This window comes from Carettochelys insculpta, chromosome 14 (genome assembly GCF_033958435.1).
Source record: "Carettochelys insculpta isolate YL-2023 chromosome 14, ASM3395843v1, whole genome shotgun sequence".
NCBI lineage: Eukaryota > Metazoa > Chordata > Testudines > Carettochelyidae > Carettochelys > Carettochelys insculpta.
This window is the reverse complement of record NC_134150.1, coordinates 45,175,818-45,202,890: the sequence shown is the minus strand read 5'-3', so window position 1 is coordinate 45,202,890 and position 27,073 is coordinate 45,175,818. Positions and strand designations below refer to the sequence as shown.

Sequence of the window (27,073 nt, the reverse complement as noted above, 5' to 3'; positions counted from 1 at the left end):
TCTCTGGACTGGTACAAGTTACCTGCCCCTTCAGAGGCAGTGTACCATCAGAGTAGGTGCAAATTGCAGCTCCTCATGGGGCTGTGATATCACTGTCTGGGCAGTGCTGTTTTTTCAGGGTCCCAGTGATTCCTTGTCCAAGAGTTTCATTTTAGTTGATACAACAGTCAGCAAAACTGATACAGAGGCTAGTACAGAAGAAATCTTGCTCCTGCGTGCTTACTACTCATGCCTTAAGGCCAGAGTAGGCAAAGGGGGATAAGTCTTTGCGTCAGACTTTAAGGCTCACTCAGTCTTGACCAGGCTCAGGAGGGCTCTCTCCTCTTGGAGGGTCTAGAGCAATGTTCCCTCTAATTTTTAGTATCCAGGTGCAAAATAAATTTTATGTGCTGAGACACTTGCAGATGCACACCACCAGTAGAAACACACACTGCTGGCTCCGGGGTCCTTTGTTACTCTGTTGGGCAGCATTTGAGCCTCTCCTGGGGGCTGCCCAGATGTACGGATTACAAGAAACACTCGTGTAGAGGGAATCTGCATTTGTGTTTGCGAGGGTGCCTTTTATTCTCATGATAGGGCCCAAACAAAGGATTTTTCCTCTGCTACTTTTCATGCTGAAGTCCAGCATAGTATAAGGTGACCTGCACCTTGATGACTGTGGCTGATGTAGAAGGGCATCCTGGGGTGGGTTTAACTGGGGCATCACTGGGAGCTCCACAAAGTCCTTTGGAAGCTGTAGTTCTCGCATCTGCCAGATCTGGGTGGGAGAAGAGCAGCAGATACCACACTTAGTGAAGATATAAGCTTCGCCATGCAGCAGAGGTAGAGCTAGTGGTTATCAGTGACTGAGAAAGAATGGGATTAGGCGGCACCATTTCTGAAGCCCCATATCTGCACCATAATCAAAGCCATATGCTAAGAGGGTTTCAGGAGTAGGGATTCTAACAGTAACTGGGGAACTATCAAAATGCTAATTAACAACAACAGCTAAGAATAAAATCACCAGATATTTATAGGAAGAAGAGAAATGATGAGCTCCGGACGCAAGAGGTTCTGATTCAGGCCATGTGATGCTAAAATGGAACTGGGAGACTGTTTGTCTGTCTCACCTCTTATATTGTTGGTGAGGAGCATGGGAAGAGTTGTGTGGACCAATGGACAAGACTAACCAATTGCTGAAATTCTTCAGTCTCAGGCACAGAGAACATACGCTGCCCATGGTGAGAGACACGCAGGGACCAGCATTCAAAACTGCCTTTACTCAAACTGTCTGTCTCAGCACATTAGACTTCATATTATGAGCAGTGGCTATAACCGAAGATGTTTGAACTACAGAATGAGATGCTGGAAACCACAAAATCACCTTACACTCCAAAACCTGAGCAAGTCCATCACTGAGACAGACACTGTAAGTCAGCGTGCGACTAGTCTCTATAATTACAGCTGAAGCTAGAATCTCATTACATTCCTAATTCTGAACACTATGGCATTCTACCAAACACACCAAACTGAAGACAAGCTGTTTAAAATTGTATGTGTGCCACTGTATGTCAGGCTAGGCATTTTTTTGGGGGGGAGTTGGAGGCAAGTTAAATAAGACATTAAGGAGATGGGGCAGGGAGAGCTCAGAACAGTAGGGCTGTGTCTACACTTACAAAAAACTTCAAAATGGCCATGCTAATGGCCAAATCGAAGAATACTAATGAGGCGCTGAAATGAATATTCAGTGCCTCATTAGCCTGCCTCCAGCCATGGCACTTTAAAAGTGCCGTGGTACTCTCGCCCGCGGCTCATCTACATGGGGGTCCTTTTTGAAAGGACCCTGCCAACATCGAAATCCCCTTATTTCTATCAGCTGATCGGTGTTGGCAGCCAGTTAGCAGCCACATCAGTTTGGTGTGTTTGGTAGAATGCTGTAGTGTTCAGAATTAGCAATGTAATGGGATTCTAGCTTCAGCTGTAACTATAGAGAGACTAGTCACTGATAGAAATAAGGGGATTTTCATGTTGGCAGGGTCCTTTCGAAAAGGACCCCCATGTAGATGAGCTGCGGACGAGAGAACTGCGGCACTTTCAAAGTGCCGTGGCTGGCGGCATGCTAAGGAGGTGCTGAATATTAATTTCAGTGCCTCATTAGTATTCTTCGATTTGGCCATTAGCATGGCCATTTTGAAGTTTTTTGTAAGTGTAGACGTAGCCTAGGTGTGACATTTTCTTAACTTTATTTTTTTAAATCACATAGTCTCTTCTGTTCTTGGATGACTGAGTCTGCCACTGACTTCAGTCTTGTCAGTGAATTGCGCTAGAGAATCAAAGCTTTTCCCGTTTAAATAGAGTGGTGCACCCTCTATTGCTTCTGTGGGTTGTCAGTGAATTGCGCTAGAGAATCAAAGCTTTTCCCTTTTAAATAGAGTGGTGCACCCTCTATTGCTTCTGTGGGTTGAGTGTCCTGCACACGAGGGCTCCTTACGTTCCTCTGTCCCGGCCCCAATGTTCTTTTATGTCAGGGACAGATGTAAACAGCTGCGATTGTCTACTCTGTAATTTGTTAAACTGTTTCTTTGTCTGGATTGGAAGCCATTCTGTCTCTACATTTTGAACACCATGAGGATGACAGGCAGAGCTGAGATGGCAGTTGTGTTTTGCTGAAATGCGTTAGTGGCTGCCAACGACTGGTTCTGTAAGCAACATGGTTGTAGCTTGGCTGCCCCAGGATATTACAGAGGCAAGGTGGCTGAGGTAATAGCTTTTGTGGGACCAACTTCTACTGGTGAGATAAAAAATCTTCTGAGCCACACAGACCACTTCTTCAGCCTTGTACAGGTCCATGTAGCTTGAAAGCATCTCCATCTCACCCGCACATGTTGGTCCAACAAAAGCGATTTCCTTGCCCACCTTGTCCATTTAACAATGATTCTGAGATGTATGGACAGTCACAGGCATGGATAAGCTGGTAGCTCTAGTTACCAGATGCCAGGAGGTCTGTGTCCCCCATTACTCCCTTTCAATTTTCTGATTTCTTCCAAATTCAACAGGGATCTGCCCAATGGTAGAAGAGTTCCTAAAAATTTGGTCTTGTGTAGTTTTGGCATTCAAAAGATATCAATTTATAGACAGACAAGCAGAGAAATACTGTTAAGGTGATGCCAGGCCAAGAGAAATGTTTCTAGTCTTTTGGTTTTGAGGAAATCTATACCCAGGAGGGCTGAATATAAACTTAGATAGTATCATTTTGGGGGTTTGTAGACTGCTGGAAACCACACCATAACCATGAGGTATGGACTGCCTCATTAACATCATGGGCTCATTCACTTTCAAACCTACTGACAACTTTATTTCAGTAATTATGCTCTCAGAAGACAGAGCCAACTGGTGTGTTTATTCTACACAACCCAAACCATCCCTACTTCACACCAGACCGACGACTTCCTAGAGATCCAAAATGCAACAAACCCCTGCCCAGTCTCATTCTCCCACCCTGCTTTCACTCGGATGAAACTGTGTAATGAACATGCATTTAGTGTAAAACTACCATCCCGCTGAAGACACAACAAGAACAAAATGAAATCAATTGAATATAAACATAAGCACTGCAAGGGGCACCACTCTGGTTATGTTATTGACTTAACTACAAGAAAACCTGCACTAGGGTTTGCCACACCAACATGTCTCAGGGCCAGAGATCTTGCTGCATACACACTGCTTAGGTAGCAACATTTACAAAGCTAGTCACCATGACTAATATATAGTGTTGAGTATCTGCAGCTCCAGACTCTGGAGGTTCAGACTTGGGCCATGTGGAACTAAGAAGGAATGGAACAGGCAGCCTGACGATAGGGCCTGCATCAGATCACTCCAGATATGGACAGGCTTACAAATAATAACTGGTACCTTTGGCTCATTAGTGGACATCTTGTGGCTAACATGCACAGCAGGAGCTCCACGGAGGTCCCAGAGCACATACTTCACAAGCTTTCTTTTCCTGGCATGGTGGGGCATCCTAAAATCAACACAGAGTGATCTGGGCTTCGTGAAAGAGCTGTGAACTCCTGTCATTTAGTTCCACATCATTGACCCTGGCTCTTCATGCATGTCCCACTCTATTATTACCTCCTTTGTACAAATAAAGAAATAGAGGCTCAGAGAGCATGAGAGACTTGTTCAAGGTCACACAACAATTCAGCACCAAAATAGTGACTGAGTCCCCACTCCAAGCCTAATCCATTACCTTGCATGGTGCCCCATGAAACTCCTTTCACCTGTCTCTCCCTACTGTGCCCATCTAGTAGTTCAGCTTACTAGCTGCTTGTCTTGTGGAGTGGGCTGTGGGATAAGCTAATCTGTAGTTACAGTGCCCCCAAATGTAAGCCTATCTGAGCAGCATGGTGGGGATAACAAACATTCTCCTCTCTATTCAACTCCACTGCCTTCCTAAGAAGGCAAGACTGATGCACTAGAGATATAGAGATACACACAAGTACACGTGTAGGCATCCTTCAGTCTGCATAGACTATGGATCGCGCCCTTTATAGTTTCAATTGAGGACTTCATTTACAGTGTCTGTTGTGACAATAAAGACCCACACGAGAGTGACAGTCCTTGCTGCATCTCTTGCAGATGTAGTGGGCGTCTGGCAAGTCCTTATTGTGCTTTCTGTGCGCTCGCTTCTCCTCTGCTAGCTGTCTGATCTTCAACTCGCCCTTCTGAAGGCCATTGTGTAACCCCTGCCTCCATCTGCCGCGGTCCTCTGCTAGATCTTCCCAGTTGTCCAGCTCGATGTCTACCTCTCTGAGGTCTCTCTTGCAGACATCTTTGTAACGCAACTGGGGGCGTCCGGGAGGTCTTTTGCCAGAGGCTAGCTCACCATACAGGATGTCTTTTGGAATCCTTCCATCATTCATCCTGTGGACGTGGCCAAGCCAGTGGAGTCGACGCTGCCTGAGGAGGGTGTGCATGGTTGGGATTCCAGCTTGCTCGAGGACGGCAGTGTTGGTCACTCTGTCCTTCCATGATATTCCAAGAATGCGCCTGAGGCAGCGCAAGTGGAAGACGTTCAGCCTCTTTTCCTGGCGGGCATACGGGGTCCAAGTCTCGCTGCCATAAAGGAGGGTGCTGAGGATGCAGGCTCTGTAGACTTGCATTTTGGTGTGAGTGTACAGCTTGTTGTTATTCCACACTCTCTTGCTGAGTCTGGACAGAGCTGTGGCCGCTTTTCCGATCCTCCTATTTAGCTCAGTGTCCAATGACAGGGTGTCAGTGATGGTGGACCCGAGGTAAAAGAACTCTTGGACAACCTCTAATGTATAGTTGTCAATGCTGATTGATGGGGACACAGGAGGAAACCCACTTGGAAAGTCCTTATATGAGACAGGTAGGCCTTTGGACCACTCTGTGAAGGATAGGAAAAGCCAGTGAGACTTGTGCCACGGCTTTGTGCGGTCAATGTAGAAGGCCAACATTTGGTGGACATCTAACACGTCACGCTGCATGCGCTGGGTCAGAATGTGGCTTGGGAAAAAATGTAGGTAAGTGAATAGGTTCATTAATGTGAAAGGGCGAGGGAATCTTGGGTAGAAATTTGGGATGAGGTCGCAAAGTAACTATCTTTGATAAAGACTGCATAGGAAGGCTCGGCCATTAGGTAGCGAGCTCCCCAACATACCTGGCCGATGTGATCACCATGAGGAACGAGACCTTCATAGACAGATGAAGCCAGGAGCATGTTGCCAAGGGCTTGAAAGGTAGTCTCACGAGGCAATGAAACACATAGTTAAAGTCGCAGATGGGAACCAGGGGGCAGACCGATGGAAGGTGTTTTGAAGGCCTGTTAAAAAGCTTTTGGTGATGGGATGGGCCAAGAATGACAATCCATCTTCAGGTTGGTGAAAAGCCACTAGGGCTGCAATGTGTACACAGACCATGCTGAAACTGAGGCCCAACTTACACAGGTACAGTAGGTAGTCTAAGGGGATGGATAAAAGCATGGTATTAGGAGGCATTGAATGATAGGTGTCCACCCAGTGAGGAAAACATCACCATTTATAAAGGTAAGACTTGAGTGTTGGTTCCCATCTACTGTTATGAGGATTCTCTTTACTCCCTCAGAGCATGTGGTTTTTGGCATTGTGGAATCAAGACAGAGCCATCCATGAAGACAAAGTTTGAGGGGATTGGGATGCAGAGTGTGGCTGAAATCCCGAGACAGAAGGTCATGATGAGGAGGAAATGGATAAGGAGCCGCTATTGACATCCGAAAGAGGTAAGGGTACCACGTTTATCTGGGCCAGGCTGAGGCTACTAGGATGAGGAGGGCTCAGCCTTGCCTGACCTTGAGTAATACCTTGTGCAGTAGTGGAATGAGAAGGAATGTGTACAGTAGTGGCTTGTTCCACATGATGGTAAAGGCATCATCAAGGGAGTGCCTTCCCAGCTCCACTCTGGAACAGTACCAGTGGCACTTCCTGTTAGTCCTGGTGGCAAACAGATCTTTGTGAAGGTAGCCACACAGTTGGAACACCCAGTTGAGGTCAACTATGTTGATTTCCCATTTATGACGGTCAGTGAATGAGCGACTGAGAATATTGGCCATCATGTTGAGAACTCCAGGAAGGTAGGGGGCTATGGGATTGACCCAGTGTCAAATACACCATGTCCACAGCCTTATGGCTTCTGCACTGAGAGATGGTGAATGAACTCCTCCCTGGGGTTGATGTAATACATGCAGGTGGTGTTGCCAGTAAGGATATTGATCAATTTGCCAGTTAGGAGCTGCTGGAAATGTTTGTAGGTATAATGGACTGCTCGAATTTCCAGCAGGTCGATGTGACGCATTTGTTTGCTGAACAACCATCTGCCCTGCACCGTGTGATGATCAAGTTGCACTCCCCAACCGAGGAGAGAGGTGTCTGTGGTGAGCATGACTGATGGTGGTGGCTGATGAAAGAGCACAGTGGTAACGATGTAGCTTGGGCACATCCACCACTGAAGAGAAGAGAGAACCCAAGGAGGAATGGCTATGGTCTTTAAAGACCCCTTGCTGGAGCATAACATAAGGCCAGCCAGGACTGGAGACAGCACATGTGGAGCCTGGCTAGCTTGACCTCCTGAGTGGTGGCAGCCATATGACCCAGAAGCACTAGGCAGGCATGCACTATAGTGGTGAGCAACAAGCGTGCTGCCTGAACGAGATTGCACAGGGTGCGAAACCTTTGGACAGGCAGGGCAGCCATGGTGGTGACAGTGTCTATGTCAGCTCCTATGAGCTCCAGAGCCTGAGGGGGATGGATTGCAGATTTTGCATAATTGATAGGGAAGCCCAGGCTGAGCAGGAGATGCATGATGAGGTGCACCATGTGTCATGCTTTGGGGAGCAACAGCCCCTTTATGAGGCAGTTGTCCAGGTAGGGGAAAATAATGACCCCTGATAATGAAGGTAAACGACCACAACTTCCAGGGTTTTAAAGAACAAGTGTGGTGCCATGGAAAGACCAAACAGGAGGACCCGATATTGGTAGTGGGAGCTTCCCACTGAGAAATGGAGGAAGCGTCTGCGAGCCAGATGGATGGTGATATGGAAATACGCATCCTGTAGATCAAGAGATGAGAGCCAGTCATTCTTGTCCAGAACTGGAATAATGATAGCAAGAGTCACCATCCTGAAACTGCCTGTAAATCATAGAATCATAGAATTCTAGGGCTCGAAGGGACGTCAGGAGGTCATCTAGTCCAGCTTCCTGCCTAAAGCAGGATCACCTCCACTGAATCACCCCAGCCATGACTATGTCAAGCAGAGACTTAAAAACCTCTAGGGATAGAGATTCTACCACCTGTCTCAGTAACATATTCCAGTGCATCACCACCCTCCTGGTGAAATAGTTTTTCCTAATATCCAACCTACAACTCTCCCTCTGTAACTTCAGACCACTGCTCCTCATTCTGCCATCTGACACCACTGAGAACAGTCTCTCTCCATCCTTTTTAGAGCTCCCTTTCAGGAAGTTGAAGGCTACTATCATATTGCCCCTCACTTCTCTCTTCTGAAAACTAAATAAGCCCAAATCTCTCAGCCTCTCTTCAGAGGTCATGTGCTCCAGCTCCTTAATCACTTTCATTGACCTCCACTGAATCTGCTCCAATGTATTCACATCCTTTCTATACTGGGGGGCCTAGAACTAGACACAATACTCCAGATGTGGCCTCACCAGTGCCGAGTAGAGAGGAATAATAACTTTTCTAGATCTGCTGGAAATGCTTCTCCTAATGCACCCCAATATGCCGTTAGCCTTTTTAGCTACAAGGGCACACTGTTGACTCATATCCAGTCTTTCATCCACTGTAATCCACAGGTCCTCTTCTGCTGCACTGTTACTTAGCCAGTCAGTCCCCAGCCAGTAACAGTGGTTGGAATTCTTCCGTCCCAAGTGCAGGAAATACTTGTTGAGCCAAAATAGGTCTCCATCCACCACTCCTCTCCTTGGTGAGGAAGTAAGTGGAGTAGAACCCCCTGCCCTGGAATTCCTCAGGGACAGGCTCAATGACCCCCAAATGAAGGAGGTGCTGAACCTCCTAGTTGAGGAGATTCTTGTGAGAAGGGTCCCTGAAGCGGGATGGGGTAGGGGGTGGGTAGGGGGCATAGATATGAAGGGGATGGAGTAACTTCATGCCACCAGTTCCAGTACCCATTTGCCTGGGGTGATGACTTTCCACTGGTGCAGAAAGGGGCAGAGATGGTGGTGAAATGGTTGTGTGTCTGTGATGCCCTCCTGAGAATGTTGGATCAGACTCCTGACCACACCCTCAAAACTGCTGTTTGGAACGTTGAGGGTGGGGCACTGAGGGCTGCTGGCTCTTGTGTGGTCTGCTAGGGCATTGGTGCTGCAGTTTATGTTTCTGACACTGCTCGAAGAGAGGTTGGTGGTGGGATTGTTGGAACTCGTCCCGAGGGTGCTGGTAAGGTGAGTAGTGAGCCTCCTTAACTGAGGGTGTACACATTCTGAGGGTGCACAGTGTAGTTCTGGAGTCCTTCATTGAATGAAGGATATACTACGTCTTTCTCCATGAAAAAATGTTGGCGGTGAATGGCAAGTCTTCAACCTTTTGCGGCAGTTCTTCAGGCACCCACGAGGGGATGAGGCACGATGTGCAACACATAATGATCGCCAATGCAGTGACACATGCTGCTGTGTCAACAATATCCATGACATGGTGGATGCACTGTGTTTGTGACAGTGCCATCCTGAATCCCCTGATGCTCATGAGTGGGGAGGGGAGTCTGCCTTGGTCTCCCACGATGTCCCCAGTTCTGGACAGCAGGAACGGTGCTGCTTACATGTGGGTGTTGACACTGGAGATGGGGCGGAAACTGTTCCTGGTCTAGTCTGCCAGGCCTTGCCCATTAATGGGCTTGGTGGTGCCATCAGTGTCGATGATGTCGATGCAGTATGTTTGTGTTTCAGCATGAAGTGCGCCTGCTTGGTTGGTGCCAGCAGGGACAGTGCCAGGGAGCCTCAGATGGTTTTTCCCTACTGGCAGACGGCACTAGAGGGCAGGAGAGGGGCCCAGCACACTAGTGGGAGACCTTTAGAGGCTGGGAGATGCTTAGACTGATAGCGGAGAAAGCTTGATGAAAGAACAAGAATGTATACACTTGAATTGTTGATTTTCAAAAGGCATTTGACAATATAGATCAGAAAGCGACTTGGGTGGTGTAGGAGTCATATGGAATGGATAGCAGACTGATATGGTTATTGAAGAATATCAGTGACAATGCGGAGGCAGCGGTGAGAACATGCGGGGAGTTAGGAAGTTGGTTTAAAACAAGTAGAGGTATGAGAAAAGAAGATCCAATATCATCAACTATCTACATTGCACATCTGGAGAGAGTGATGGACAAGACCAAGGAAGAGGAAGAAGGCATATCTGTGCATGGGAAAAGAATAAACAACTTGAGATTCACAGATGATATGGTTATCATTGAGGAAGATGAGGAGAAGCTAGCGAAAACGGTGTAAGTGTTAAACGAAGAAGGGAGGTGGTACGGGCTGATTCTGAACATCGATAAAAACAAAAACAATGCTATTTGGATATAAAGAAATGGGAAGGAAGATCAGTGCTGATGGTATTGAACTAGAAAATGTAGAGAAGTTCACATATCTGGGGAGCAACAAAACGTATGATCTAGACTGTAAGAAGGAAATAGCAACTAGAATAGCGAAAGCAAGAGCGAGTTTGAAGGTGATTGATAAGATCTGGAAAAGCAAAGCAATTAGCTTAAGAACGAAGCTGAGCGTCTTGAAAACGTGTGTATTCAGCAGCATGTTGTGCGGATGTGAGACATGGGTGAGAACGAAAGATTTGAAAAGAAGAATATTGGAGTTCGAAAGGAGTTGTTGTAAAAAGATTCTGAGAATAGGATGAATGCAGAAGGTCACCAGTGAGGAATTATATAGGAAGATACAGCCGAAAGAGAACCTGCTGCAGAAAGTTATAAAATGGAAGCTACAACTATTTGGACATATTTGCAGAATGAACAATGAACGAAAAATCAAGACCCTAGTATTTGGCATAATGGACGGTTCGAAAAGGAGAGGCAGACCCCACAGAGAATGGATAGATGATATAGTAGATTGGTGCGGAGCTAGTCCACAGAAACTAAGCCACTCTGCACTGGATAGGGAAAGATGGAAGGAAATAGAGAGAGACACATCAGACACCAACGGGCGCTGAGCCCAAGGTTATTGATGATGATGATGATGATGATGATGATGATAAGATGCTTAGAGTTCTCACCCTTGTCCTTGTCCTGGGCAGTTGGCTTGTTGAATCACTGGTTGCAGGCACTTCTCATAGAAAAAGATTTTGAGTCTGTTGGCTTGGTCTTGATGAGCTCTGGCCATCAGGCTAGAACAGTGGATGCATGATTGTACCTGGTGGCCTTTGTTGAGGCACTTTATGCAGGACGCCTGGCCATCTGCAGTGGACATGGTATCCTTGCACATGGTGCACTGCTTAAAGGCTGGGGAGCCTGGGATAGCGGTGATGCAGCACTCTAACTCTAACCGAACTAATCAAAACTATTTTTTTTTGTAAACACAGAACAAGAGTAAGCAACTCGGACTACAGAATGGCTAAACACGAACTATAAGCTAAGTAACTAATTAAATTTGAACTCTCTTGCAGAGACTGACAATGACCTGTCTGCAACAGAGGACAGTAGAGAAGGAAGTGAGGAGCCTGCGCCACTCATGTGCCAAAGAGCATTAGGAGGCACTTCTGTGAATGCATGGTGTGGGAAACCATGGCTATGGAAGAATCTCTGGGTGCCAGCACAAGGACGCACCAACACCCAGAGTGGAGCACAGGGATGCTACTCGAAGAAGTGTTGTTTCGTTATCACAAATCTGAGGAATCATCTGTGCGATGGGTTCATGGCGAAGTGAAAATAAGCCTCCTGGAGGCCGAGAGTGGACAGCCAATCCCCTTTCTGTAATGCAGGGATGGTCGTGGCTAACGTTATCATCCTGGATCTTTGACAAGTCACGCACCAGTTTAGATTTCTGAAGTCGAATATGGGTCTCCAACCCCCTGTTTTCTTCTGTGTGAGGAAGTTATGTGAGTAGAAGCTCCTTCCTCTCTGCTCAGCGGGTACCTCTTCTATGGCCCCCAGCTGTAGAAGATGTTGTGCCTCTTGCACAAGCACAGACTCACGAGAGGGGTCTCTGAAAAGGGGCGTGGATGTCCGGGTGGGGTTTGGAGATGAATGGGGTGACATAACTGGTGTGTAGGATGTCTAAGACCCACTTGTCGGCGGTGATGGCTCACCATGCAGGGTAGAATGCTGCTAGCCTTGAGCCGAAGGTCGTGTGTGGCTCGGCCTGGGGCCCGCAAGCTATGGGAACCGTCCGACTCTGGACCAAATCTTCAAAGCGACTGACAGGCAGGAGCCTGAGGGGTCAGACACTGATCTGTAGTTTGTCTCCTCCTCGCTTGTTTCTGACATTTTCTGTTACCCTAGTGTCTTTTATTAAATGGAGATGGCTTGTACCTGTGACTAAACTGTTTTGTTTGCATTTTGCTGCAACTGTTTGGATGCCCAGGGCACATCAGGCGACCTGTGAATCTTTGAGGGAGTGAAGCATCTCCTTAGTGTTTTCTGAGAAGTTGAGACATTTTGGTGGGTTGGACATCCCTGGGAAAGCTGGACAACTGTGGCCAGGACACTCGCCTCACAACCACTGCTGATGATAAGGACCTTGCAGCGGTGTCTGCTTCATCCAGAGCTGATTATAAAGCTGTCCTTGAAATGAGGGAATCCTCTCCCATGTAGGCTTTATACTGATCTCCTTTGTTATTTGGAATTCTCAAAAGTGTGAAGTTGGTCAAAGACATGGTGTGTATATTTTGCAAGCAATGCCATACAATTGGCAATGTGAAGCTGCAGGCTGGCTGAGGAGTAAGCCTTTTCCCCATGGTATCCAGCCTTTTCCACTCTTTATCTCATGGGGTGAATCTGACATTCTGCTGTCCACCTCTCTGATTCATGACCTCTACTATCAATGAGAGAGAGCATGGTTTCCCAAACTGGGGTGGGGGTGGAGGTGTGAAGAAATTCCAGGGGGAGCGCAGGGCAACGCAGCCCGCACCCAGTCATTCCCCACACCTGAAAAAAAAAGACTGGCCCTTGCTTCTGGCTCTCAGCCCCCTACCATTTCAGGTGGGCGACCCAGTGCAGCCTTTATAAAAAAGCAGGCAGACGGTGGAGGCCCGCGTGGAGCCAGCTGCCTCCTGCAAAGGTGAGTGAGTGTGGGTTTGGAGGGGAGGAGGATGATGGGATTAGATGAGGGACTGGCGGTGCCTGGCTTTTGGGGGGGGCTGGCTCAGAGAGGTGGCTCACAGGTGGCTCAGGTGGCTGCCCTGCGGTAAAGAAAGAGGTGGGGGGGGCATGAGGGTTTCTCAAAAATCAAAAGGGGGCAAAATGCCAAAAAGTGTGGGAACCACTGAGTTGGTGGGGGGGTGAGAGAAGAGGAAGTCAGCCCCATCTGAGGTCACATAGTACTTTAAATCCAGCCTCTTTGACATGGGTGGAATGGAGACTGGAGTGCTCCACAGAAGCCTGCCGGGATCCAGAAGGCTTCATTAATGGTGTCGCCATTCTGCTCTGGGTGGAGAAGTGTCAGATATTAGTCAGCTTGTGAAGTGTACCCCTAGCCTGCCTGAGACCCTTCTGAAAAGGTCTTGAAAGGTCCTGGGGTCATCACCCAAGATGGAGGTGGGTGGTGGTATAGTCGAGCCTGCAGAGGACAACGAGGGAGAGAATTGTGATGGGAGTGGAGAATTTACCTGATCATCTCCCCTAGTATAAGTCCCACGGTCCTCGACCTCTGAAATCGCTGATGTGTCCATGTCAGGGTTTGTTCATAGGTTGAGGTGATAGCTGGGGAAGAGGCTGGTGATGAAAAACCACCCACGGATCCCAGTATTGCCAGCTCGGTGGCATGGGTGGTGACACCTATTGCTGTTGGCACTGTTGTAATTGCACTGGCTTGGCTTAAGTGTTTTTCGCTGTTCTGAGGAGAAATGTCATTGTCTGAGTCAAAGAACCTTGCAGAATCAGAAGCCAGAGTGGCTCAATCTGAAAGCCTTGAGCCACATAAAGAGCCTTTGCTATGCAGGGGGGTGCCCAGTACCAAGGTGACAGAACAGTTTCCACCCCACCATCAACCTTAGATTGGACCAGTCCACACAAGAGATTCACTTCCTGGACATTACTGTGCAGATAAGTGATGGGCACTTAAATACCACCCTATACGGAAAACCCACGGACCGCTATGCTTATCTACACGCCTCCAGCTTCCATCCAGGGCACACTACATGATCCATTGTGTACAGCCAGGCACTAAGGTACAACTGTATTTGCTCTGATCCATCAGATAGAGACAAACATCTACATGACCTTTACCAAGCTTTCCGCAAACCACAATACCCACCTAAAGGAGTGAGGAAACAGATTGACAGAGCCAGAGGGGTACCCAGAAGCCACCTGCTACAAGACAGGCCTCGCAAGGAAAACAAGAGACCACCACTGACCATCAAATACAGCCCCCACCTAAGACCTCTCCAACCTATCATCAGTGATCTGCAACCCATCCTGAACAGTGATCTTTCACTCTCACAGACCTTGGGAAGCAGGCCTGTCCTCGCCTACAGACAGCCTGCCAACCTTCAACAAATCCTCACCAGCCATTATAGGTGACAAAACAGTAACTCTAAGCCTAGAACCAATCCCTGCAACAAACCTCGCTGCCAACTCTGCTCACATAACTACACCAGTGATATCATCACAGGACCTAACACCAACCATACCATCAGAGGCTCCTTTACCTGCACATCTACTAATAAAACATATGCCATCATGTGCCAGCAATACCCCACTGTAATTTACATTGGCCAAACTGGACAGTATCTACATAAAAGAATAAATGGACATAAATCAGACATCAGGAATGGTAATGTACAGAAACACTTCAATCTCCCTGGACACTCAGTAGCAGATTTAAGAGTGGCAGTCCTGAAACAAAGACAGTTCAAACATCAAATGGAGAGAGAAATCTCTGAGCTGCAATTTATTTGCAAATTTGACTCCATTAACCAAGGATTAAACAGAGACTGGGAGCAGCTCGCACCTTACAAAAGGAGCTTCTCTGCCCTAGGTATTAACATCTCCACATTAGACTGAGAATGGGCCAGATCCCATCCCTATTCCGCCCCCACCCCATCTGACCTGTTTTTCCCTCTCTTCATATATACTACTGATAAAGGGCTTTGTCCACTGTGACTGAATAGACCTTGTCAGCTCTGGCCCTCCCTTTTATTGGGACCACACTCTTTAAATACCCCTCTGCCCCCCCAACTCATGCATCTGATGAAGTGGGTCTTTGCCCACGAAAGCTCATGCTCCAAAATATGTGTTAGTCTATAAGGTGCCACAGGACTTCTTGTTGTTCTCAAAGATACAGATTAACACAGTGACCTCTCTGATACTAGGTTTCCAGGTTTGTGGATTTTGGGCAGTAGATAGAATCATCCAGGTTGGGGCTCAAATGGTGTGCCTGAGTGAACTGGGTCTCAATTAGAGGCAGGGAGTTCTTTAAGTAGACAGTGCAGTTTCTTTTGGAATTCTAAAGTGGGATCTGAGGAAAGAGGTCTGTAAAATGTGGTGTTGGAGAGTTGTCCAGCTACCTCCTGTTCCTAGTCTGACTTATGCATGACAACGATAGCACCCCCTTTGTCAGCTGTCTTCATTATAATGTCCGAGTTATTTTTGAGACTCTGGACAGCATAGCATTCAGCACAGTTATGCTTATGTATCAGAATGGAAAGTCAGTCCCTGTCTATGCTTCATGAATCTGCACAGATCATATACAAGACCATACAAGTACAGTGCTGCAGCAAGCAACAGCTGTGCTTTATGGGGATAAGAAATTCATTCATTCATTCTTCTCTTAAGCCAAGTATAGAAAGGTTCTTCTGCTGTGATACTGCAACCCTTTCATCTCATTTTAGTCCTTCCATCCCATTAGCTGCTCTCCAGAAACCACTGTCTGTCTTTTCCAGCAGAGACTACTGCTTTTCCACCTTTGAAACTCAAGTAGTGGTAGAAATTTGGAAACTGTCACTGGAAATCACTAACAGTAATACACAACCAAATTGTCTCATCAGAAGAACAAAGTGAGCTTGACACATCAAACTAGAGCTGCAAATTTGGTCTTTGTCAAGCTCAGTGATGAAAAGAGCATCCAAACTGTGTCTGTTTTTCATATGTTCACACATGGCCGAAGAGTGTGAAGGTGCACACAGGTGTACGTTGTAGAACAGCAATGTTCCCATCTGCCTTACGTGAACATCAGAGAATGGGAGTGGTCTTCTAAGAAGAGAGGATCTAGGGTATGTGGAGAAAGCTTGGGTGAATTTTTGTTACCTTATTATAGCCAAATCCCAGGAAGTGGGGGAGCAAGTTGGGAAAGGTTTCTGCTCCTCTGGGGTTTACAAATCCTGAACAAGTCTTCGTGTAGTGTCCCTGTGCTCTGATGAAGTAAAGAGAATCCTTTCCATCAGTCTGCCCCCACAGTCCCCATTTGGGACCTTAACCATGTGCTTCACTGCCTTATGAAGCCACCCTTTGAGCCCTTGGCAACGTGCTCCTAGCTCCATCTATCTATGGAGGTCTCATTTCTTGTACATATGTCAGCCAGGCGCATCAAGGAGCTAGCCGCCCTCATGGTTGAGCCTCCCCACACTGTTTTTACCAAAGATAGTTACCTTGTGACCTCATCCCAAGTTTCTGCCCAAGCTTCCCTCTCTATTTCACATCTATGGTTTTCTACATCTACTGTAGACAAGTACTTGGGACAAGTAACCCTGGGTTTTCTTATCCTTTGCAGAGTGGTCCAAAGGCTTGCCCATCTCGTCTCAGCAACCGTTCAAGTGGGTTTCCTCCTGCATCCACACCTGTTATACACTTCATTGTAGGGAGCTGCCAGGCACCATCATGGCCCACTCCATGTCTTCCACTACCATCTTTCTCAAGAACATACCCCTTACAGACATTGCAACGCTTCCACTAACATGTTTGCTTGGCACTATGCTCTCTCCTCTGCCATCGCATCTTCCCTCCAAGGGGGACAAGCTGTGATGTCTACTGTCATAGTAACTGAGCTCCAAGCCTACCTCCATTTTGTGACTACGGCTTTATAGTCACCCGGAGTGGAGCACCCACAGGCACACTACTCAAAGAAGAGGAAGTAATGGTGGCTCTCCCAGATGCGTGTCCCCATGGGTGCTCTACTTCTCCATGGCTTTCCTGTTTTGGAGTGTCCTGCTATATTTGTCAGGTAGAGAAGGAATGGAGGCGCCCATGCCACATGCACACCAGAGAGTACGAGGAGGCATAAGAACGGCCATACTGGGTCAGACCAAAGGTCCATCTAGCCCAGTAGCCTGTCTGCCAACAGTGGCCAATATCACGTACCCCAGAGAAATTGAACTGAAAAGGTAACAATCTCTCTTCTGCTATCCATCTCCAGCCTCTGACAAACAGAGGCCAGGCACATCATTCATTAGCCATCCTGGCTAATACCCATTAATGGACCTAATCTCCACGAATTTATCTAGCTCTTTTTAAAACCCCGTTATAGTCCTAGCCTTCACAGCCTCCTCTGGCAAGGAGTTCCACATTTTGACTGTGTGTTGTGTGAAGAAGAATTTCCTTTTATTTGTTTTAAATCTGCTGCTCCTTAACTTCATTTGGTGTCCCCTAGTTCTTATATTATGGGAACAAGTAAATAATTTTTCCTCGTTCACTTTCTCCACACCACTCACAATTTTATATACCACTATCATATCCTGCCTCAGTCTACTCTTTTCTAAACTGAAAAGTCCTAGCCTCTTTAATCTCTCTTAATAAGGGACCTGTTCCAATCCCCTAATCATGTTAGTTGTCCTTTTATGTATCTTTTCTAATGCCAATATATCTTTTTGAGATAAGGTGACCATCTCTGTACGTGGTATTCAAGATGCGGGCATACCATGGTTTTATAAAAGGGAAATAAAATATTCTCTGTCTTATTCTCTATCCCTTTTTAATGATTCCTAACATTGTTTGCTTTTTTGTCTGCCGCTGCACACTGCATGGATGTTTTCAGAGAACTATCCATGATGACCTCTTTCCTGATTAGTTGTAGCTAAATTAGCCCCCACCATATTGTATGTATACTTGGGGTTATTTTTTCTGATGTGCATTAATTTTCATTTTCCCACATTAAATTTCATTTGCCATTTTGTGATACAGTCACTCAGTTTTGTGAGATCTTTATGAAGTTCTTCACAGTCTGCTTTGGTCTTAACTATCCTGAGCAGTTTATTATCATCTTCAAAGTTTGCCACCTCACGGTTCAGTCCATTCTCCAGATCATTTACGAATATGTGAACAGGGTTGGTTCTAGAACTGATCCTTGCAGAATGCCACTAGTTACCCCTTTTCATTCTGAAAATTTACCATTCATTCCTACCCTTTTTTTCTTGTCTTTTAACCAATTCTCAGTCCACGAAAGGATCTTCTCTCTTATCCCATGACAACTTAATTTATGTAAGAGCCTTTGGTGAAGGACCTTGTCAAAGGCTTTCTGGAAATCCAAGTACACTATAGCTACTGGATCCACCTTGTCCACATGTTTCTTGAGGCTGTCAAAGAACTCTAATAGATTAGTAAGACATGATTTCCCTCTACAGAAACCATGTTGACTTTTGCCCAACATATTATGTTCTTCTATGCGTCTGACAATTTTATTCTTTACTATGGTTTTGAGTAATTTGCCTGGTACTGACTTAGACTTACTGGTCTATAATTGCTGGGATAGCCTCTAGAGCCCTTTTTAAATATTGGCATTGCGTTAGCTATCTTCCAGTCACTGGATACAGAAGCTGTTTTAAAGGATAGGTTACAAACCACAGGTAATATTTCCGCAATTTCACATTTGAGTTCTTTCAGAACTCTTGGGTGAATGCCATCTGGTCCCGGAGACTTGTTACTGTTAAGTTTGTCAATTAATTCCAAAACGTCCTCTACTGACACCTTGATCTTGGAGAATTCCTCAGATGTGCCACCTCAAAAGAATGGCTCAGGTTTGGGAATCTCCCTAACATCCTCAGCTGTGAAAACTGAAGGAAAGAATTAATTTACTTTCTCTGCAACGACTTTATCATCTTTGAGTGCTCCTTTTTTAAAGTCTTCTTGCTTATGAAGTACTTAAAAACATTTTGTTATTGCTTTCTGAGTTTTTTGCTAGCTGCTTTTCAAACTATTTTTTGGCCTTTCTTATTACATTTTCACACTTTTTTTGGCAGTGTTTATGCTCCTTATGCATGTACGTTGGGGGAAAATCACAGCTATGGAAGAATCTCCAAGCACCAGCGTGAGGATGCACTGACACTCAGAGTGGAGCACCCACAGAGACACTAATCAAAGAATTGTTCAGCATTTATAAACCCCATATGAGCAGGAGCCTTTCCCAACTTACTCTGCAAACACAGTCTAGGCTTCCCCACTTCTTGGGATTTGGTTATGATAAGGTAACAAAAATTCACCCAAGCTTTCTCCACAGACCCTAGATCCTCTCTTCTCAGAAGACTACTCCCATTCATTGATGTTCAGGTAAGGCAGTGCCTCCCCGCCTCAGTAAATCACCAGAGCCCACTAAAACCATTTCCACCAAGAAAACACTCCAATGAAGAGGGTGGAGGTTTTGCAGGCACGTACCGCCAGCTTGCTTATCCATGGACCTGACCTTTTCCACGATAAAAGATTCATTTTCTGGAGCAGGGCTTGGTGCTGAGATGACATAAACTAAATCACACAACTGAGTTAAGTATCGGAGGGGTAGCCGTGTGAGTCTGTGCTCATGAAAGCTCATGCTCAAAACTTTTCTGTTAGTCTATAAGGTGCCACAGGACACTTCGTTGCTGTTACAACTGAGTTATGGGATCTGTACACTTTAAGGATAAATGTCAAGAAGAGCAGAAGCTTTAGCAAAGTCCAGGAGAGCACACAGATAATCCTGTTTCACTTGGGGTGAGGGGGGGTGAGTTAAGAAACATCCTCTCAGAGTCAAACCCTAAGCTTGAAAGGAGTGTCTAGGACTAGTGAGGCCAGGAAAGTGGATGATATGGCACCTCTCATCGCACCTGAGAGCATGACTGCACTTCAGTTCCTGGACCCCACTCTTTAAATACCCCTCTGAACCCCACCCCATGCATCTGATGAAGTGGGTCTTTGCCCATGAAAGCTTATGCTCCAAAATATCTGTTAGTCCATAAGGTGCCACAGTCTCACTCAGAACAGTAGCTGTGACTGTGCAGGCCTCAAATCTGACACAATGAGGCCTTCCCTTCTGAACCACTGACCTTGGGAAGGGTTCTGCAGGGCTGGGCACAACCAAATCGCTCAGTCTGCCCGCTGGCTTGAAAGAACTGGTGATGATGGTAAGGTGCTGGTTCCCCTATACCCCCTCCCATTGTAACAGGTTTAGAGGGCAGCTCAGAAAATTTCACACAGGTAAAATTAGCTAGGAGGAAAAACACAACCTCGCGCTGCACAATGTAATAACTTTGTCAAAATAAAAGCCACAACTGAACTCTCCTGCTCATACCTACCAGCTCTGGAAATTGTTCAAGCAGAGAGACATTTTTTTCTGTTAGCTACAAACTCTGCATGCAGGAAGAGAGGCTTTGGCATGATATCTGCACAACAGCACCTTCATGCAAACACTAACCCAGCAATGGGAAATTTTAATGATGTAAAGCAGCAAGGTCACACGACGTGTCCAAGCAGCTCTTGGAGAGGCACAGTCTCTGCAGATATTACAGAGGAGAGCTCAGAATTGCTCTTGGTTCATTAGGCTTTGCCTGAGGGTTTTTCTCTCACTATTAACTACAAACAAGGTTCAGGTTCTTGTTACTCAGTTTCAAGCACACACTGCAAAAAGGTGAAGGGCAAGGTTTACCAAGAGCCCTTTGTAAATATGCTAAGACAATTCAGTTGTGTTTTCAGAATCCTTCAGACATTCTATACAATAAATCATCTTGAATAGCAAAACTGAACCAAGTCTTATAAATATTGCAGCCCTTTTTCAGTATGAGAACTTTATACCCACGCTGGTACAGTGACTGCATGTCAATACACACAGTATGCCACGATGCAATTCCCTTCCCCCTCCACACTGCCTACAGTTCCCTACAGCCTGCCTCCTGCTCCAGCTTTATGACCCCAATGAGATGAGCTCTTTCTGTTTTCATCCTCGTTACATCTTGATATTTCAAAGCATGGCCTGCTTCTCACTTCCATCTCCACACTATTAATGAATTGGAAAGCAGACATCATTAGTTTTTGGAGACCATTTCTTTTAAAATTTACAGAACCCTTCATCTGAATCCCTAGAGCTAGTCTGCTGTTCTCATCTTAGAATCTTATTAGCATCATATCTTCTGTATCCTGCCATGCAAACTGCATTGCTATGCACTTTCTAGCACTTGACCCTTTTGCGGACAGAATTAATTTCCTCTTTGAAGATACGGCAGCATGCTGTTGTGCTTGTTAAAGAAAGAAAACTCAAGCAAGAAGACAGGGAAGCAAGCAAAGAATATTCTCAGCTAAATATAAGCCACTGTAGGATTTGTATAGGAAAACAGAGCGACAGAAAGAGCAGTCAGGAGAAGTAAGAGATTGATGACTTATTATTACTGGAAACATGCTGATCCGATTGACAAATTATCCGATTGACAATACTCACTGGGAATTTTAATTTTAACAGCATATTTTCCTTTGTCTAACTCCACATCCCTCACCTGGTTTCTATAGGTAAAGTGTAATGAGACTGTTGATTGCACAATTAACATGAAGATTACCAAGAACCAGGGTTTGCTTTCTGCTCAGGGCAATAACAAGCTGTACTTAGTATACCTGTAGCAGAAGACAAAGAAAATCACTCCAAATGAAACGAAAATCTTCCCATACCATTGAATTATACTTAGAAGCCCAAAATACTTTAAGGTAATTAGAATGACCCCCTTGAAATGTAAATCATTTCTATGGGTGGAATAAACTGGAGGATACAAAATGTTTCTTGGTCAGTCAGGGAGGTATCTAGTCTTGTAACGTGCTATATAAATATTGTAGGGCTTTTATGTGTTTACATCATTTTGGTTTCCTAATGCAGTTTTAACAGAAGGCAAACAACACTGACCTTCCTTTGGGGGTGGGGGGAATTCCTTGGGAAGTAGGAAAAGTAGGAAGTAGGCTTTTCTGCCCTCTATGGGCTGGGCCGGAAGAAATTCAAGTTTCCAGATTTAGCTTTATAATAACTTACTGCCTGATTACACAGCACAGGACAGCAGAGCAAGAGTTAAAGTTTCTGACTCAGGAAAAGCCTGTGACAGAGGCCAACAGGAGCACTGCATGGCTCAGGTGACTTGAAATGAGCTAGTATAGCGCAGGGGTCCTCAATCGCAGTTTACCTTAGGGCCAATGCCAGTCCTCAAATCCTCCTACTTGGCCAGCGGGCACCCATTCTGGGAGGGCCCAAGATGAGGGGAAGGAGTCTCTGTGCTCCCCTACCACATATCCCTTGGCCTCACCTGACACCTCCGGGTGATTTAAAACTCCCCGGTGGTCTATACCAGCACCCACTGGCAGCACAGGGACCAGAGCAGCTTTCAGCTCCTAGCTGCACTCCACTGCTGGCTTATTCCTGTGGCTCCGAGGAGGTGTGTGCAGAGCTGTCCTGTCCACAGGATGGGTACAAGGTAGCTGGTGCTTCCACCCCAACCATCCTGTGAACAGGTCGGTCCCCCATACTCAGCTTAGCCTGTGGACCTTTGGCGGTCTGGGGCCAGTAGCAGGTGTCTGGACCACCTGCACTCACTGTGGCAGCAGGGTCCAGAAGGAAGCAGATTGAGGCAGCAGCCTGATCCTCTCTGTGCTTAATCCCAGGCCAGCCCAGTTGCTTTGCTTCCTGCTGCTGTGCCAAAGTGGAGCGATAGGCTGTCCTGGAAGATGGCGGCAGAGCAGAGCAGAGCAGAGGCTGCTGCATTGCTTTGTTTCCCCACTGCAGTGAGGGTGAGGGGCCCAGCCCCTGCTGGCACCCCGCATTAAGTCCCTCTGGCAGTCCCCACAGCCGCTTCCATCACAGGAGGAGGTTTGTGAAAGGGATGGAATGGCAGGGAGGGCAAAGCAAGGGCAGGTCGTGGGGGCAGAGTATGAAACTACCCCCCCAGGGCCAAAGAGACCATGTGCTGGCAGCCACATGAGGGCCGGATTGTGGGACTGCTGGGGCTGCAGATGGCCTTCAGGCTGTGAGTCTGAGACCCGTGGGGCAGTGTTTCACCTCTGGGTCACCAGTTCAAATTGGTAATGACTGAAGTGGCCACCCTATGAAGACCTCTCAGTAGCCAGATGTGAAATGAGTTGGGAGGATTATCAATCCAGCTGGACTCAACCCCACCATCAGCACTGACTGGCATGCTCGCTGTTAACGAAAGCATGTTCACACAGCCTGCGGCAGCGAACCTCCCAGCCTGGGTGTATGGGGCTCACACTAGTGCTCTAAAACCAGCCATGCACCCTTGGAAATTGCAGCTCTGATTCAGAAGCCACCTCCCTCCTTAGCGTCAGAGCACAAGATGCAGCTTCAAAGTGCTAGCAACATGGCTGTTTTTAAGAGTGCTTGCCTAAGTTCTGAAAACCCACCGCAGCTGAGGTTTCACTAGTGCGGGTTACACAGACGTGCCGCAAGAGACCAAGGATGTAATGAGCCATGGAAACGTAACACTTCCACATTGTGAATGTCCCTCTTCCATCTCAGGCTGATACTACATGGTGAGGCAGCGTGAGGAAGCTCGTATCTCCTTAGCGGAGGAGCCGAGGCCTGGCTCTCAAATGCTGTCACTCAGAGTCTCCCTTGCATTACGGTTTCTAAAACAAACAGAAAATGAAAACCAGATGGTGACTGAGACCCAGAAGATATTTTCTATAGGTTTCTCATCCAGAACATCCAAGGTTCAAATGTAACACTTGCTTGATCCAACAAAACTCAACCCAGCAGCAGAGGCAGGTGTTCTTTGTTAGGTTTGGCTATAAAAATGTCAGTCATATGTCTCTGAAGAGTCATGTGCTATTGCCTGCATTTAGGCATTTCTACCAGACTAAATGCAGCATGTCATTAATTGAAAAACCATTGAGGGTGAGGGGTGGGCTAGTTCCTCTCTCAGAAACTATATCCAGATATATCATACGTAATGTCTCTCCTCTTCAGTGTTTTCATTGTTTTCTGGAACTTCATTCTCCTTGGAATAGGAAATTTGGCAGATACATATTTCCTAGCAAGTATCATGAATACACCTGAAAATAGCTAGTGACAGGTATATTTCCCATCTACCACCACAGCCACCAGAAATGCTGTGTGAGAAGAAAGGCTTCATTGCACCTTAGCCTCCAGTTTTCCTGTTCTTTACTATCAGTCATGAGAAAACTTGGGAACTACTCCTTGGGGTTAAGCAGGCACTCAGGTGGGGTTTAGCACAGGCAGCAGGAGTGCCAGACACAGACTGGCAGAGAGCTAATGAATAGCACAATGAATGATCTGTAGCAAGAGCCATGGGCAACAGTTAGCTGTTAGTCTGGTGCTTAGTAATGCACTCCTCAAGTACATTACTCACCAATCCATCAGGCAACATGCTACAGAACTCAGAGATTCCAGCACTTTAAATCTGTAACGCAATGGCTGCCAGCCTGCACTACATGCCCTGGGTTACAAGGGCAGGGAGGAAGACAATTTGTTTTGTGTCACAGCCAGTATTTCTTCAGCTTCTTCTTCTACGTGTACTTAAGGAGTGGGCCTGTCATCTTCAGATTAATAGCGGAGAGAATGCTCCAGTGTCTCTATTAACATTAACTATTAAGAAAGACTTTCTAAGAATGCCTGACCAGTGCAATTTTCATTAGCTGGTGTGAGAATGAAAATATTCATGAGAACAGATACAGTTCCTTCATTTAAAAACTATTACATACTATTTTAAAAGAACACTAAGGTTGCAAAGTCAAGCACTCAAGTTAGCAAATACCATCATTAGGGTAGCCCATATGACCGTAATTTGGTCTCCTGGTGCATATGAATTATGATACATTCTTTAATTATATGAAGCTGTATTATTTTTCCCCCAAGATCCCTGTGTCTTTGAATGTACAGGATGGACAATGCTCTGTGACTGAGTTAACTATTAATTATTTCTTTTTAATCTCATCATTCAATGTCTGGCTCCAGTCTTATTTGTAGAACACTGCCCAAACCCTGCACCAAACACAGCTATTAATAGTCTCATGTGATTTTCTGAGATGGGGTGTGCTCACTTCTTGTGACTGCCATCCCCCACAACTGGCTATTTCCATTCGGGGCTCAGCCCTCTGTCCAAGTCACACATAGTCAAACACATGGAGAACCCTTTCTGAGTAACACAGTTCAACAGGAGAATGGTGCTCTGTATCTGCAGGCCTGTTTAAATTGTAGCCCTCTTCTTGCGCTTTTAATGCTGAGTCTTCTCCCTCTCTTGGGGCTTACGTAGGGGGACCCAGGACCAATTACTACTCTGTCTTCCAACCTTAGGGGACTGAAAAATTGCAGCAATGGGCTGCTTTCTTTAAGAGCTGCTGCTACTGCATTGCCTGGGCTTAGGGTGACCACACATCCCAATTGTAGGGACAGTACCAATATTCAGGGCTATATCTTATGTAGGTAGCTATTACTCCCTACTCTGTCCATATTTTTCCCAGTTGCTATCTGCTTCACACTCTCCCCCATCACCTGTTTGACTATTCTGTTTGTTCTCTGTTTGAGCAGGATTTCTCAGAGGTCTCCTTGCCTGAAGAGTAGCTCCATCTTTGTCCCGACTTCTGCTCGAAATGCTCCTCCTAATGCACCCTAGTGTGCCATTAACCTTCTTGGCTACAAGGGCACACTGTTTACTCATATCCAGCCTTTCATCCACCATAACCCCTAGGTCCCTTTCAGCTGTATTGCTGCTTAGCCAGTTGGTCCCCAGCCTATAACAATGCTTGGGATTCTTCTGCCCTAGGTGCAGGACTCTACACTTTTCCTTGATGAACCGCATCAGATTTCTTTTGGCCCAATCTTCCAATGTATCCAGGCCCCTCTGGATTCTCTCTCTACCCTTCAACGTATCTACCTCTCCCCCTAGCTTTGTGTCATCCGCAAATGTGATGAGGGTGCAATCCAGTCCCTCATCCAGTTCATTTATAAAGATGTTGAACAACACTGGCCCCGGAACTGAACCTTACGACACTCCGCTTGAAACCAACCACCACCCAGATATTGAGTCACTGACCACTACCTGTTAGGCCTGACCGTAAAGCCAGCTTTCTATCCATCTTACAGTCCAAGGATCCAATCCATATTTCCTTAACTTATGGACAAGAATGTTATGGGAGACTGTATCAAAAGCTTTGCTGAAGTCAAGGTATATCACATCCACTGACTTCCCCATGTCCACAGAGCCTGTTACCTCATCAGAGAAGCTAATCAGATTGGTCAGGCAGGACTCGCCACTGGTGAATCCATGTTGGCCAAAGTCAGGGTATATCATATCCATTGGCTTCCCAATGTTCATAGAGCCAGTCACCTCATCACAGAAGCTTATCAGGTTGGTCAGGCATGACCTGCCCTTGGTGAATCCATGTTGACTACTCTTGATTACTTTCCCCTCTTCCAAGTGCTTCAAAATGAATTCCTTGAGGATCCCCTTCATGATTTTTCTGGGGACTGACATAAGGCTGACCAGTCTATAGTTCCCTGGATTGTCCTTCTTTCCTCTTTTAAAGATGGGCACTACATTTGCCTTTTCCCAATAGTCCAGGACCTCTCCTAATCTCCAACAGTTTTCAAAGATAAAGCTAATAGCCAAAGGCTCTGCAATGACATCTGCCAATTCCCTCAGCACCCTGGGATGCATTAAATCTGGACCTGTGGATTTGTGTGCATCTAGAAATAGCTCTTTACCCATTCTTTTTCCACCGAGGGCTGCCCACCTCTTTCCCATACTGCATTGTCTAGTGCAGTAGTCTGGGAGCTGACCTCGTCCATGAAGGCTGAGGCAAAAGAAAAAAAAAAGCAGTGAGTACTTCAGCCTTTGCCATATAATCTGTCACTAGGTTACCTCCCTCATCCAGTGACAGTCCCACACCCTCTCTGATCATACTCTTATTGTTAACACACCTGTAGAAACCCTGCTTGTTGCTCTTTATATCCCTTGCCAGCTGCAGCTCCAACTGTGCTTTTGCTTTCCTGATAACCCCATTTTCCTGATTACCATGAACATATCTGATTCTTTTTACACTTTTGGCTTTCATAACATACCCGACAATGAATTCCACAGGTTAACTGTGTGCTGTGTGAAGAATCTGTGTTTGTTTTACACCTGGTGCTTACTAATTTCATGGGATAGCCCTCAGTTC

At 46.2% G+C, this 27,073-nt stretch overlaps 1 long non-coding RNA gene across 1 annotated transcript in view; it reads right to left on the bottom strand.

Annotated features, from left to right (window-relative positions):
* Positions 1-23,501, bottom strand: part of LOC142020870 (uncharacterized) — a 71,974-nt gene extending 48,473 nt beyond the window's left edge. Inside the window, exon 1 of the long non-coding RNA XR_012647530.1 lies at positions 23,297-23,501. This is a non-coding gene — a long non-coding RNA (uncharacterized LOC142020870). The remainder of the gene's footprint in view (positions 1-23,296) is intronic.
* Between the last annotated feature and the right edge of the window lie 3,572 nt (positions 23,502-27,073).